The sequence below is a fragment of the Zea mays genome, chromosome 3 (genome assembly GCF_902167145.1).
Source record: "Zea mays cultivar B73 chromosome 3, Zm-B73-REFERENCE-NAM-5.0, whole genome shotgun sequence".
NCBI lineage: Eukaryota > Viridiplantae > Streptophyta > Magnoliopsida > Poales > Poaceae > Zea > Zea mays.
Window position 1 is genome coordinate 227,513,892 of NC_050098.1, and position 14,174 is coordinate 227,528,065.

Consider the following 14,174-nt stretch of genomic DNA (forward strand, 5'->3'; position numbering starts at 1 on the left):
TTATGCACCATCACAACACACAAACATTGTACTAGTAGTTAACTAATATATATCTCATGCTAACGCTACAATACCGGAGAGGGGGAGGGGAGGGGGTTGCGCGAGTGAGATGGAGGATGAGGGAGGAGGCTAGGGGCGACGAGGTCACAAGGGAGGGAGAGATATGATGAACGATCCAAATAATATTGTCTATTAGATTTGAGAGAGTAAATGAAACAGGGTTATCCAGCGATCTGAACCGTTCGTTTTTGATGGGCGGAGGCCGAACACACCCTCAACCAACCGGACCAAGACCCTGATTCTATCCTAACGGTTTTCGCAGATTCGTGAGCGAAGGGGCAATCAGCGAAGGCATCCTTCGCTCTAACAGAATGTCGCGGAGGGATTACATCATGCGGAGACCTCAAGATGGCCGAGCAACCGAAGACCAAACACGGCCTCGATCATAGAGCGAAGACCATATTTCTTGTCTTGTACTGACCATACACAGGATCACAAGCGGAGGGGTCTTCGATCCGGCGGGCAACCACAACAAGTCATCGATAGCCGAGGCCTTCATCTCACATCACTAAAAGACTCACCCAGCCAGTCGCAACCAAGGGGAACATTGACGCGAAGGCTCTCGGAGCAGAGGCTACAGGTCGACCCTGTACTCCCCCGTTGCACCTGAAGACATCGCCAAGGGCCCACCCGTAAGCGTAGTGTGTGGGTGTGATGTCTAGTGTGTGCGAATTATTTTACATGCAGCATTGTAATTACTCCATTACACGAGATATCCATCAAATATAGTTGGTAGCCGGAGGTAGAGACATACTTTGGATCACCTACCCCCAGATAGTCCTATAAATACCATCGTCCTGTAGCAGGATGAGACATACATAACAAGAAGCTATAGTTTCCCGCAGTTTGTTTCATTGTGCACTTGAGCTCTCACTTTCTACTTGAGTGTTTGGGTCCACCTGACAGCGCAGCCGCGTGTTAGTGCCAATAGTTTTGATGGTGTGTTATGTCTGGGTGTAATTTGTTTGGTGGATTTAGTGGAGGTTATAGGTGTGCAGGTGATTTGGTTGGGTATGTTTTTGAAAGTTTAAACTTGTGGATTATATAGTGGTATAGATAAACTGCAAGTGTTGTCTAGGAATTTTGATTGATACCTTGCACACATAGCTCATTTATATACCTTTGATCATACCTCTTTCATGTGCTATGACTCATGTGTTTTCAAGTGTATTTCATGACGAGTCATAGATTGAAAGGGAAATGGAGTCTTCGGCGAAGACAAGGCTTCCACTCCACTCCATCATGTTATTTACCCTTCGCCGTCACTCTGCATCGCTCTTCACTTTGGTATAATCCTTCACTCATATATTATTTGCCAAAGGGGGAGAGAGTTTAAAAAAAGGGCTCATATTTCACTCAAGTATCTGTTTTGGTGATTCATGCCAAAGGGGAGAAAGTATTAGCCCAAAGCAAAAGGACCGCACCACCACCAATTTCAAAAATGTTCAAATGCAGTCTTTCAATTGGTATTAAAGAAGTTTTTCAATTGATATCTTATTTTTTGATATAGATTCAAATTGGTATGACCTCTTTCAAAATTAATATCTAAAACCCTCTTGAACATTAAGAGGAGAATTTCCTTGAGGGGGAGTTTTGTTTAGTCAAAGGAAAAACATTTGAAACAGGGGGAGAAAATTTCAAATCTTGAAAATGCTTCTTTCAATCTTATTCATATACCTTTGACTATTTGCAAAAAGTTTTTGAAAAAAAAAATCACAAAGAATTTGCAGAAACAAAACAAGTGGTGCATGCGTGGTCCAAAATGGTAAAAGAAAGAAAGCAATCCATGCATATCCTATGAATGTATAAATTGGTTCAATTCCAAGTAACATTTGCACTTACCTTTTGCAAAATAGTTCAATTACTACACTTATATATTTGCTTTGGTTTGTGTTGGCATCAATCACCAAAAAGGGGGAGATTGAAAGGAAAATAGGGTCAAACCTTTTACTAAATGATTTTGGTGGTTGAATTGCCCAACACAAATAATTGGACTAACTAGTTTGCTCTAGATTATAAGTTCTACAGGTGCCAAAGATTCACAACAAACCAATACAAAGATAAAAGAAAGGGTTCAAATCAAAGGAGCAAAGAAAACCGAAGGCTGCCCTGGTCTGGCGCACCGGACAGTGTCCGGTGCACCAGGGTGGATCCACTCTGAACTGCTCAGCTTCGGGAATTTGGGGAGCCACTCCGCTATAATTCACCGGACTGTCCGGTGTAGCACCAGACTGTCCGGTGTGCCATGCGGAGCAACGGCTATCAGCGCCAACGGTCGTTTGCAAAAGTGAACAGTGCGTGAACAGTGCGCGGACAGCGCGCGCAGAGTCAGAGCAGGCGCTAGAAGGCGCACCGGACAGTGAACAGTGACTGTCCGGTGCACCACCAGACTGTCCGATGGCCCCACATGTCAGAGCTCCAATGGTCGAACCCCAACGGTTGGGTGACGTGGCTGGCGCACCGGACTGTCCGGTGCGCCCTTCGACAGTAGCCCCTCCCAACGGCCATTTTGGTGGTTGGGGCTATAAATACCCCCCAACCACCACACTTAAAGGCATCCAAGTTTTTCAGCCAACTCATTCAATACAAGAGCTAGTGCATTCAATTCAAGACACAAATAGATTGAATCAAAATCTCTCCAAGTCCCAATTCCACTCAAAGCAATTAGTGACTAGAAGAGAGAGTTTTGTCGTGTTCTTTTGAGCTCTTGCGCTTTGATCGCTTTTCTTCTTCCCCATTTCTTGTTCCCAAGACATTTGTAATCAAAACAAGAGACACCAATTGTGTGGTGGTCCTTGTGGGGACTAAGTGTCCCAATTGATTGAGAAGAGAAGCTCACTCGGTCTAAGTGACCGTTTGAGAGAGGGAAAGGGTTGAAAGAGACCCGGTCTTTGTGACCACCTCAACGGGGAGTAGGTTTGCAAGAACCGAACCTCGGTAAAACAAATCATCGTGTCACTCTCGCTATTTGCTTGTGATTTGTTTTTCGCCCTCTCTTTCGGACTCGATTATATTTCTAACACTAACCTCGGCTTGTAGTTGTGCTTAAACTTTATAAATATCAGATTTGCCTATTCACCCTCTCTAGGTGACTTTCAAAAACCATGACACATATTACATTTGTTTTCAATGCTTTTTTGAACATTTTTTCTTTTCTGCGCCCTTCAATATCTAAGACATATGTAGGTCACACAAAATAGTAAAAATACCTAAAACGGTATTGGAACCAAGTGTGATATGTCTCGAGTAATGTCTTTGCGAGGTTAATCTGATTAATAGTAAAAGCGTGAAGCACATTGTTTGGAGTCCCAAAAATACAATTTTCTCGTCTGTGTGCCTTGATCGTAATAAGGATATCTTGATTTAGGCCATGTTTGTTTCATTCCAGGATTATATAATCCACCTTATAGATTATATAAGCACCTAATGACCTGTTTATGGATTATATAGCCAATCTACTTTATTCTTTTTAGTACAAGAACTGGATTTGCAAGCCACTCGGGGTGTAGGACTTCTCTAATGAAACATGCTGCTACTAGCCAAGCTAACTCTACTTGGATGGCCTCTCTCTTATCTGGCGTGAAACGACGCAGCTTCTGCCGGATCAGCTTCGCTTGCGAATAAACCTTCAATTTATGCTCGGCCAGTTCCCTGGGAACTTTGGGCATGTCAGCAGGCTACCATACAAAACACGTCCTGGTTATCCTACAGGAATCGGACGAGCACGCCTTCCTATTTAGGGGTGAGGCTTGAACTGATGATCGCTGTCTTGCGCGCGTCTAGGAGGCCATGGTTGGCCTTCTTGGTCTCCTCGGTTGGCCGCATTACCGGGGTCAGAGTTGCTTCAGTCGCTGGGATCGGGAGGTCATCCTGCGGGAGCATGTTCGCCTCTATTATCATGTGCTTTTGTGCTACCGAGGTGCTTGAAGCAAGAGCCGTCTGGATAGCACCTCGGTAGCACTCCATCGAGGCATGGAAGTCGGCCTTCACTGTGATGATGCCTTGCGGTCCCGACATCTTGAGCATCATGTAGGAGTAGTGGGGGATGAAAGTCGCCTAGAGGGGGGTGAATAGGGCGAAACTGAAATTCTCAAGAATAATCACAACTACAAGTCGGGTTAGCGTTAGAAATATAATCGCGTCCGCGAGAGAGGGTGCAAAACAACTCGCAAGCAAATAAGGAGTGAGACACGTGGATTTGTTTTACCGAGGTTCGGTTCTCGCAAACCTACTCCCCGTTGAGGTGGTCACAAAGACCGGGTCTCTTTCAACCCTTTCCCTCTCTCAAACGGTCCCTCGGACCGAGTGAGCTTTCTCTTCTCAAATGCTTGGAACACAAAGTTCCCACAAGGACCACCACAAGATTGGTGTCTCTTGCCTCAATTACAAGTGAGTTTGATCGCAATGAAGATTGAAAGAAAGCACGATTGCAAAAGCCAAGCGACAAGAGCGACAAATAACACACGGATCACTTTCTCTCTCAAGTCACTAATCACTAATGATCTCTTTTCTCAATTGTGAAACTTGGAGAGATGGAGGCTTTGAATGTGTCTTGGAATGGATTGCTAGCTCTTGTATTGAATGTTGAAGGTTGGAATGCTTGGGTGAAGTGAATGGAGGTGGTTGGGGTTGTATTTATAGCCACCAACCACTTCCTAGCCGTTGCTCCATTCTGCCGACCGCGGACGGTCCACCCGCCTGGTCCGGACGGTCCGCGCCTGTAGATCAACGGCTGAAAACACAACGGTCAGCAGTAACGGCTATATCAACGGCTATATTGCATTTAATGTGTCGTCAGATGTCAGATAAAGCCAGTCGCGGACGGTCCGGTCGTGCACCCCGGACGGTCCGCGAGGCCGCTATAATTCATTTTTCCGAACCCGTTACCTTCGGGTTTTTCGGTTTCTCACCTACCGGACGGTCCGCGCCTGAGCCCGGACGGTCCGCGCACGGTCTCGGACGGTCCTTGCTTTTCCTTCGGACGGTCCGTAGTGCATACTTGGATTTTTGCATTGGTTCTGTCCGAGTGTCATCCTGGTGTTGCGGACGGTCCGCCGCAAGGGTCCGGACGGTCCGCGCTTGGCCTGTTTTTCCAAAAAGCTTCTCCTGTCCGGAATAATCTACGGTATTCCGGACAGTCGATTTAGTATAGTTGTAGATGAACCTTTGACACCTGTAGAACATATAATCTAGAGCAAACTAGTTAGTCCAATTATTTGTGTTGGGCAATTCAACCACCAAAATTAATTAGGAACTAGGTGTAAGCCTAATTCCCTTTCAATCTCCCCCTTTTTGGTGATTGATGCCAACACAAACCAAAGCAAGTAGAGAAGTGCATAATTGAACTAGTTTGCATAATGTCAGTGTAAAGGTTACTTAGAATTGCGCCAATATAAATTCTTGCATGGATTGTTTCTTTATTTTTAACATTTTGGACCACGCCTGCACCACTTGTTTTGTTTTTGCAAATTCTTTTGTAAATCCTTTTCAAAGGCCTTTTGCAAAATAGTCAAAGGTAAATGAATAAGATTTTGCGAAGCATCTTTCAAGATTTGAAATTTTCTCCCCCTGTTTCAAATGCTTTTCCTTTGGCTAAAACAAAACTCCCCCTAAATGAAATTCTCCTCTTAGTGTTCAAGAGGGTTTGATATATCAATTTTGAAATACTACTTTCTCCCCCTTTTGATCATAATAAGATACCAATTTGAAATTTCCAATTGAAAATCATTTTAAATTTAGGTGGTGGTGCGGTCCTTTTGCTTTGGGCTAATATTCTCTCCCCCTTTGGCATGAATCGCCAAAAATGGAGTCATTAGAGCCCTTTGAATTACTTTATCCCCCTTTGGTCATAAATAAATGAGTGAAGGTTATACCAAAGAAGGAGTCCTTTTCTCCCCCAAAGATGGAGAGTTGCTCGGAGTGACGGCGAAGGATGAGTTACGGAGTGGAAGCCTTTGTCTTCGCCGAAGACTCCAATTTCCTTTCAATACACCTATGACTTGGTTTGAAATAGACTTGAAAACACATTAGTCATAGCATATGAAAGAAACATGATCAAAGGTATATAAAAGAGCTATGTGTGCAAATCAACAAAAGAAGTTCCTAGAATCAAGAATATTTAGCTCATGCCTAAGTTTGTTAAAAGTTTGTTCATCGAGTGGCTTGGTAAAGATATCGGCTAATTGATCTTTAGTATTAATGTATGAAATCTCGATATCTCCCTTTTGTTGGTGATCCCTAAGAAAATGATACCGAATGGCTATGTGTTTAGTGCGGCTATGCTCGACGGGATTATCCGCCATTTTGATTGCACTCTCATTATCACATAGCAAAGGAACTTTGGTTAATTTGTAACCGTAGTCCCGCAGGGTTTGCCTCATCCAAAGTAATTGCGCGCAACAGTGCCTGCGGCAATATACTCGGCTTCGGCGGTAGAAAGAGCTACTGAATTTTGCTTCTTTGAAGCCCAAGACACCAAGGATCTCCCCAAGAACTGGCAAGTCCCCGATGTGCTCTTTCTATTAATCTTACACCCCGCCCAATCGGCATCCGAATAACCAATCAAATCAAATGTGGATCCCTTAGGATACCAAAGCCCAAACTTAGGAGTGTAAGCCAAATATCTCAAGATTCGTTTTACGGCCGTAAGGTGAGCTTCCTTAGGGTCGGCTTGGAATCTTGCACACATGCATACGGAAAGCATAATGTCCGGTCGAGATGCACATAAATAGAGTAATGAGCCTATCATCGACTGGTATACCTTTTGATCGACGGATTTACCTCCCGTGTCGAGGTCGAGATGCCCATTGGTTCCCATGGGTGTCTTGATGGGTTTGGCGTCCTTCATCCCAAACTTGTTTAGAATGTCTTGAGTATACTTTGTTTGGCTGATGAAGGTGCCCTCTTGGAGTTGCTTCACTTGAAATCCTAAGAAGTACTTCAACTCCCCCATCATAGACATCTCGAATTTCTGTGTCATGATCCTACTAAACTCTTCACATGTAGATTCGTTAGTAGACCCAAATATGATATCATCAACATAAATTTGGCATACAAACAAATCATTTTCAAGTGTTTTGGTAAAGAGTGTAGGATTGGCTTTTCCGACTTTGAATCCATTTGCAATAAGGAAATCTCTAAGGCATTCATACCATGCTCTTGGGGCTTGCTTGAGCCCATAAAGCGCCTTAGAGAGTTTATACACATGGTTAGGGTACTCACTATCTTCAAAGCCGGGAGGTTGCTCAACATAGACCTCTTCCTTGATTGGTCCGTTGAGGAAGGCACTTTTCACGTCCATTTGATAAAGCTTGAAGCCATGGTAAGTAGCATAGGCCAATAATATACGAATTGACTCAAGCCTAGCTACGGGTGCATAGGTTTCACCGAAATCCAAACCTTCGACTTGGGAGTATCCCTTAGCCACAAGTCGAGCTTTGTTCCTTGTCACCACACCATGCTCGTCTTGCTTGTTGCGGAAGACCCACTTGGTTCCTACAACATTTTGATTAGGGCGTGGAACCAAATGCCATACCTCATTCCTAGTGAAGTTGTTGAGCTCCTCTTGCATCGCCACCACCCAATTCGAATCTTGAAGTGCTTCCTCTACCCTGTGTGGCTCAATAGAGGAAACAAAAGAGTAATGCTCACAAAAATGTGCAACCCGAGATCTAGTGGTTACCCCCTTATGAATGTCGCCGAGGATGGTGTCGACGGGGTGATCTCGTTGAATTGCTTGGTGGACTCTTGGGTGTGGCGGCCTTTGTTCTTCATCCTCCTTGTCTTGATCATTTGCATCTCCCCCTTGATCATTACCGTCATCTTGAGGTGGCTCATTTGCTTGATCTTCTATTTCATCAACTTGAGCTTCATCCTCATTTTGAGTCGGTGGAGATGCTTGCGTGGAGGAGGATGGTTGATCTTGTTCATTTGGAGGCTCTTCGGATTCCTTAGGACACACATCCCCAAGGGACATGTTCCTTAGCGCGATGCATGGAGCCTCTTCATTACCTATCTCATCAAGATCAACTTGCTCTACTTGAGAGCCGTTAGTCTCATCAAACACAACGTCACAAGAAACTTCAACTTGTCCAGAGGACTTGTTAAAGACTCTATATGCCCTTGTGTTTGAATCATATCCTAGTAAAAAGCCTTCTACAGTCTTAGGAGCAAATTTTGATTTTCTACCTCTTTTAACAAGAATAAAGCATTTGCTACCAAAGACTCTAAAATATGAAATATTTGGCTTTTTACCGGTGAGGAGTTCGTATGATGTCTTCTTGAGGATTCGGTGTAGATATAACCGGTTGATGGCGTAGCAGGCGGTGTTGACCGCCTCGGCCCAAAACCGATCCGGTGTCTTGTACTCATCAAGCACGGTTCTTGCCATGTCCAATAGAGTTCGATTCTTCCTCTCTACTACACCATTTTGTTGTGGGGTGTAGGGAGAAGAGAACTCATGCTTGATGCCCTCCTCCTCAAGGAAGCCTTCTATTTGTGAGTTCTTGAACTCCGTCCCGTTGTCGCTTCTAATTTTCTTGATCCTTAAGCCGAACTCGTTTTGAGCCCGTCTCAAGAATTCCTTTAAGGTCTCTTAGGTATGAGATTTTTCCTGCAAAAAGAATACCCAAGTGAAGCGAGAATAATCATCCACAATAACTAGATAGTACTTACTCCCGCCGATGCTTATGTAAGCGTTCGGACCGAATAAATCCATGTGTAGGAGCTCCAGTGGCCTATCGCTTGTCATGATGTTCTTGTGTGGATGATGAGTGCCAACTTGCTTTCCTGCTTGGCATGCGCTGCAAACCCTGTCTTTCTCAAAATGAACATTGGTTAATCCTAAAATGTGCTCTCCCTTTAGAAGCTTATGAAGATTCTTCATCCCAACGTGGGCTAGTCAGCGATGCCAGAGCCAACCCAAGTTAGTCTTAGCAATTAAGCAAGTGTTGAGTTTAGCTCTATCAAAATCTACCAAGTATAGCTGACCCTCTAACACTCCCTTAAATGCTATTGAATCATCACTTCTTCTAAAGACAGTGACACCTACATCAGTGAATAGACAGTTGTAGCCCATTTGACATAATTGAGACACGGAAAGCAAATTGTAATCTAAAGAATCTACAAGAAAAACATTGGAAATGGAGTGGTCAGGAGATATAGCTATTTTACCCAATCCTTTGACCAAACCTTGATTTCCATCCCCGAATGTGATAGCTCGTTGGGGATATTGGTTTTTCTCGTAGGAGGAGAACATCTTTTTCTCCCCAGTCATGTGGTTTGTGCACCCGCTATCGACGATCCAACTTGAGCCCCCGGATGCATAAACCTACAAAACAAGTTTAGTTCTTGATTTTAGGTACCCAAACGGTTTTGGGTCCTTTGGCATTAGAAACAAGAACTTTGGGTACCCAAACACAAGTCTTGGAACCCTTGTGTTTGCCCCCAACAAACTTGGCAACTACCTTGCCGGATTTGTTAGTAAGCACATATGATGCATCAAAAGTTTTGAATGAAATGTCATGATCATTTGATGCATTAGGAGTTTTCTTTTTAGGCAACTTAGCACGGGTTGGTTGCCTAGAACTAGATGTCTCACCCTTATACATAAAAGCATGGTTAGGGCCAGAGTGAGACTTCCTAGAATGAATTCTCCTAATTTTGCTCTCGGGATAACCGGCAGGGTACAAAATGTAACCCTCGTAATCCTGAGGCATGGGAGCCTTGCCCTTAACAAAGTTAGACAAATTTTTAGGAGGGGCATTAAGTTTGACATTGTCTCCCCTTTGGAAGCCAATGCCATCCTTGATGCCAGGTCGTCTCCCATTGTAGAGCATACTTCTAGCAAATTTAAACTTTTCATTTTCTAAGTTATGCTCGGCAATTTTAGCATCTAATATTGCTATATGATCATTTTGTTGTTTAATTAAAGCCATGTGATCATGAATAGCATTGATATCAACATCTCTACATCTAGTACAAATAGAAGTGTGCTCAACGGTAGATGTAGAGGATTTGCAAGATTTTAATTCTACAACCTTAGCATGCAACATATCATTCTTAGTTCTAAGGTCGGAAATAGTAGTATTGCAAACATCAAAATCTTTAGCCTTAGCAATTAACTTTTCATTTTCAATCCTAAGGCTATCAAGAGAAATATTCAATTCATCAATCCTAGCAAGCAAATCAACATTATCATCTCTAGGATTGGAAATTGAATCAATACAAACATGGGAATCAACCTTAGCAATTAATTTAGCATTTTCATTTCTAAGGTTGTCAATGGTCTCATGGCAAGTGCTTAGCTCACTAGACAATTTTTCACATTTTTCAACTTGTAGAGCATAAGCATTCTTAACCTTAACATGCTTTTTGTTTTCCTTAATAAGGAAGTCCTCTTGAGAGTCCAAGAGATCATCCTTTTCATGAATAGCACTAATCAATTCATTTAATTTTTCCTTTTGTTCCATGTTAAGGTTGGCAAAAAGGGTACGCAAATTATCCTCTTCATCACTAGCATTTTCATCACTGGAAGACTCATATCTAGTGGAGGCTTTAGATTTAACCTTCTTTTTGCCGTCCTTTGCCATGAGGCACTTGTGGCCGACGTTGGGGAAGAGGAGTCCCTTGGTGACGGCGATGTTGGCGGCGTCCTCGTCGGAGGAGTCGGTGGAGCTCTCGTCCGAGTCCCACTCCCGGCAAACATGGGCATCGCCGCCCTTCTTCTTGTAGTACCTCTTCTTTTCTCTCCTCTTTCCCTTCTTGTCATCGCCCGTGTCACTGTCACTAGATATAGGACATTTTGCAATGAAATGACCGGGCTTACCACACTTGTAGCAAACTTTCTTGGAACGGGATTTGTAATCCTTCCCCTTCCGTTGCTTGAGGATTTGGCGAAAGCTTTTGATGATTAAAGCCATCTCCTCATTGTCGAGCTTGGAGGCGTCAATTGGTTGTCTACTTGGTGTAGACTCCTCCTTCTTCTCCTTCGTTGCCTTAAATGCCACCGGTTGTGCTTCGGACGTGGAGGGTTCGTCAAGCTCGTTGATCTTCTTTGAGCCTTTAATCATACATTCAAAGCTCACAAAATTCCTGATTACTTCCTCGGGAGTCATTAGTGTATATCTTGGATTACCACGAATTAATTGTACTTGAGTAGGGTTAAGGAAAATAAGTGATCTTAAAATAACCTTAACCACCTCGTGGTCATCCCATTTCTTGCTCCCGAGGTTGCGCACTTGGTTCACCAAGGTTTTGAGCCGGTTGTACATATCTTGTGGCTCCTCCCCTTGGCGAAGACGGAAGCGACCGAGCTCCCCCTCGATCGTTTCCTGCTTGGTGATCTTGGTGAGTTCATCACCCTCGTGCGCGGTCTTGAGTAGGTCCCAAATCTCCTTTGCATTCTTCAACCCTTGCACCTTGTTGTATTCCTCCTTGCTTAGAGAGGCGAGGAGTATGGTTGTCGCTTGAGAGTTGAAGTGCTCGATTTGGGTCACCTCGTCCTCATCATAATTTTCATCCCCTACGGATGGTACCTGTGCACCAAACTCAACAACATCCCATATACTTTTGTGGAGCGAGGTTAGATGAAATCGCATTAAATCACTCCATCTAGCGTAATCTTCACCATCAAAAGTTGGTGGTTTGCCTAATGGGACGGAAAGTAAAGGTGTATGTTTAGAAATGCGAGGGTAGCGTAGGGGGATCTTACTATACTTCTTACGCTCTTGGCGCTTAGAAGTGACGGATGCCGCGTCGGAGCCGGAGGTGGATGTTGATGAAGAATCGGTCTCGTAGTAGACCACCTTCCTCATCCTTTTCTTCTTGTCCCCACTCCGATGCGGCTTGTGGGAAGAAGATTTCTCCTTCTTCTCTTTGTGGTGAGAAGAGGATTTCTTCTCCTTCCCTTTGGAGTGTGAAGAAGACTTCTTCCCTTTGGAGGAGTCCTTCTTCTTCTCCTTCCTCTTGGTGCGGGACTCTTCCGATGAAGTGCTCCCGTGACTCGTAGTGGGCTTGTCGCCGGTCTCCATCTCCCTCTTGGTGTGATCTCCCGACATCACTTCGAGCGGTTAGGCTCTAATGAAGCACCGGGCTCTGATACCAATTGAAAGTCGCCTAGAGGGGGGGTGAATAGGGCGAAACTGAAATTCTCAAGAATAATCACAACTACAAGTCGGGTTAGCGTTAGAAATATAATCGAGTCCGCGAGAAAGGGTGCAAAACAACTCGCAAGCGAAGAAGGAGTGAGACACGTGGATTTGTTTTACCGAGGTTCGGTTCTCGCAAACCTACTCCCCGTTGAGGTGGTCACAAAGACCGGGTCTCTTTCAACCCTTTCCCTCTCTCAAACGGTCCCTCGGACTGAGTGAGCTTTCTCTTCTCAAATGCTTGGAACACAAAGTTCCCACAAGGACCACCACAAGATTGGTGTCTCTTGCCTCAATTACAAGTGAGTTTGATCGCAATGAAGATTGAAAGAAAGCACGATTGCAAAAGCCAAGCGACAAGAGCGACAAATAACACACAGATCACTTTCTCTCTCAAGTCACTAATCACTAATGATCTCTTTTCTCAATTGTGAAACTTGGAGAGATGGAGGCTTTGAATGTGTCTTGGAATGGATTGCTAGCTCTTGTATTGAATGTTGAAGGTTGGAATGCTTGGGTGAAGTGAATGGAGGTGGTTGGGGTTGTATTTATAGCCACCAACCACTTCCTAGCCGTTGCTCCATTCTGCCGACCGCGGACGGTCCACCCGCCTGGTCCGGACGGTCCGCGCCTGTAGATCAACGGCTGAAAACGCAACGGTCAGCAGTAACGGCTATATCAACGACTATATTGCATTTAATGCGTCGTCAGATGTCAGATAAAGCCAGTCGCGGATGGTCCGGTCGTGCACCCCGGACGGTCCGCGAGGCCGCTATAATTCATTTTTCCGAACCCGTTACCTTCGGGTTTTTCGGTTTCTCACCTACCGGACGGTCCGCGCCTGAGCCCGGACGGTCCGCGCACGGTCTCGGACGGTCCTTGCTTTTCCTTCGGACGGTCCGTAGTGCATACTTGGATTTTTGCATTGGTTCTGTCCGAGTGTCATCCTGGTGTTGCGGACGGTCCGCCGCAAGGGTCCGGACGGTCCGCGCTTGGCCTGTTTTTCCAAAAAGCTTCTCCTGTCCGGAATAATCTACGGTATTCCGGACAGTCGATTTAGTATAGTTGTAGATGAACCTTTGACACCTGTAGAACATATAATCTAGAGCAAACTAGTTAGTCCAATTATTTGTGTTGGGCAATTCAACCACCAAAATTAATTAGGAACTAGGTGTAAGCCTAATTCCCTTTCAGGGGACAACCGTGAATTTGGCCAGCCTCGGTCTCCCCATGATGGTGTTGTAGGCGCATTTGAACCAAGCCACCTTGAAATGAAGGTACATGGTGCGGTAGTTGTCCGACATGACGAACATCACGAGCAAGAAGGTGTGACCTAGGGGTACTCCCCTTTGGTCGGGACGATGCCAAAGAATGGAGTGTCTGATTGATGTAGATTAGTGAGGGAGATCTCGGGTGCGACGAGTGTCCGAGGGAATGTGACATTGACGCCGCTTCCCCCGTCCATTAGGACCTTCTTCACCCAATTGTCTTTGTTCATCGGGCTAACAAACAGAGGGTACTTGCCCAAGTGATCAAAGTTGAGCCATTGGTTAGCCCGACTGAAGGTGATCGACATCTCCAACCATCTGTACAACGTCGGTGGACCTGTCGCGACCACCAAGACCTATAGATCGGTGAGATCTGTGGCCTCTTGTTCTCTTGGGAGCCATGACCCCCATAAATGATGTTGACCTCCCTGTCGACTCAAGGGAACTCCCTTCCCCCGCCCCTTGCTACTGAGGTTGCAAACCTTGGTCCTGCTAGGGCGGAGGAGGGAGCGGTTGGAAGGGCCAGCCGTCGCCAATTGAATTCTTGAAGTCTTTGCAGTTACGCATCTCCTGGTGGTAAGGACACGTGCCATCAAGAATCTTGTCCAACGTCCATGGATTGTGGTTGCAGGGGGCGTCATGCGCACGAGTCAATGGCGGCCCCGTCGCATGGACTTTATCTCTCGGCCTCTTGTCCTAG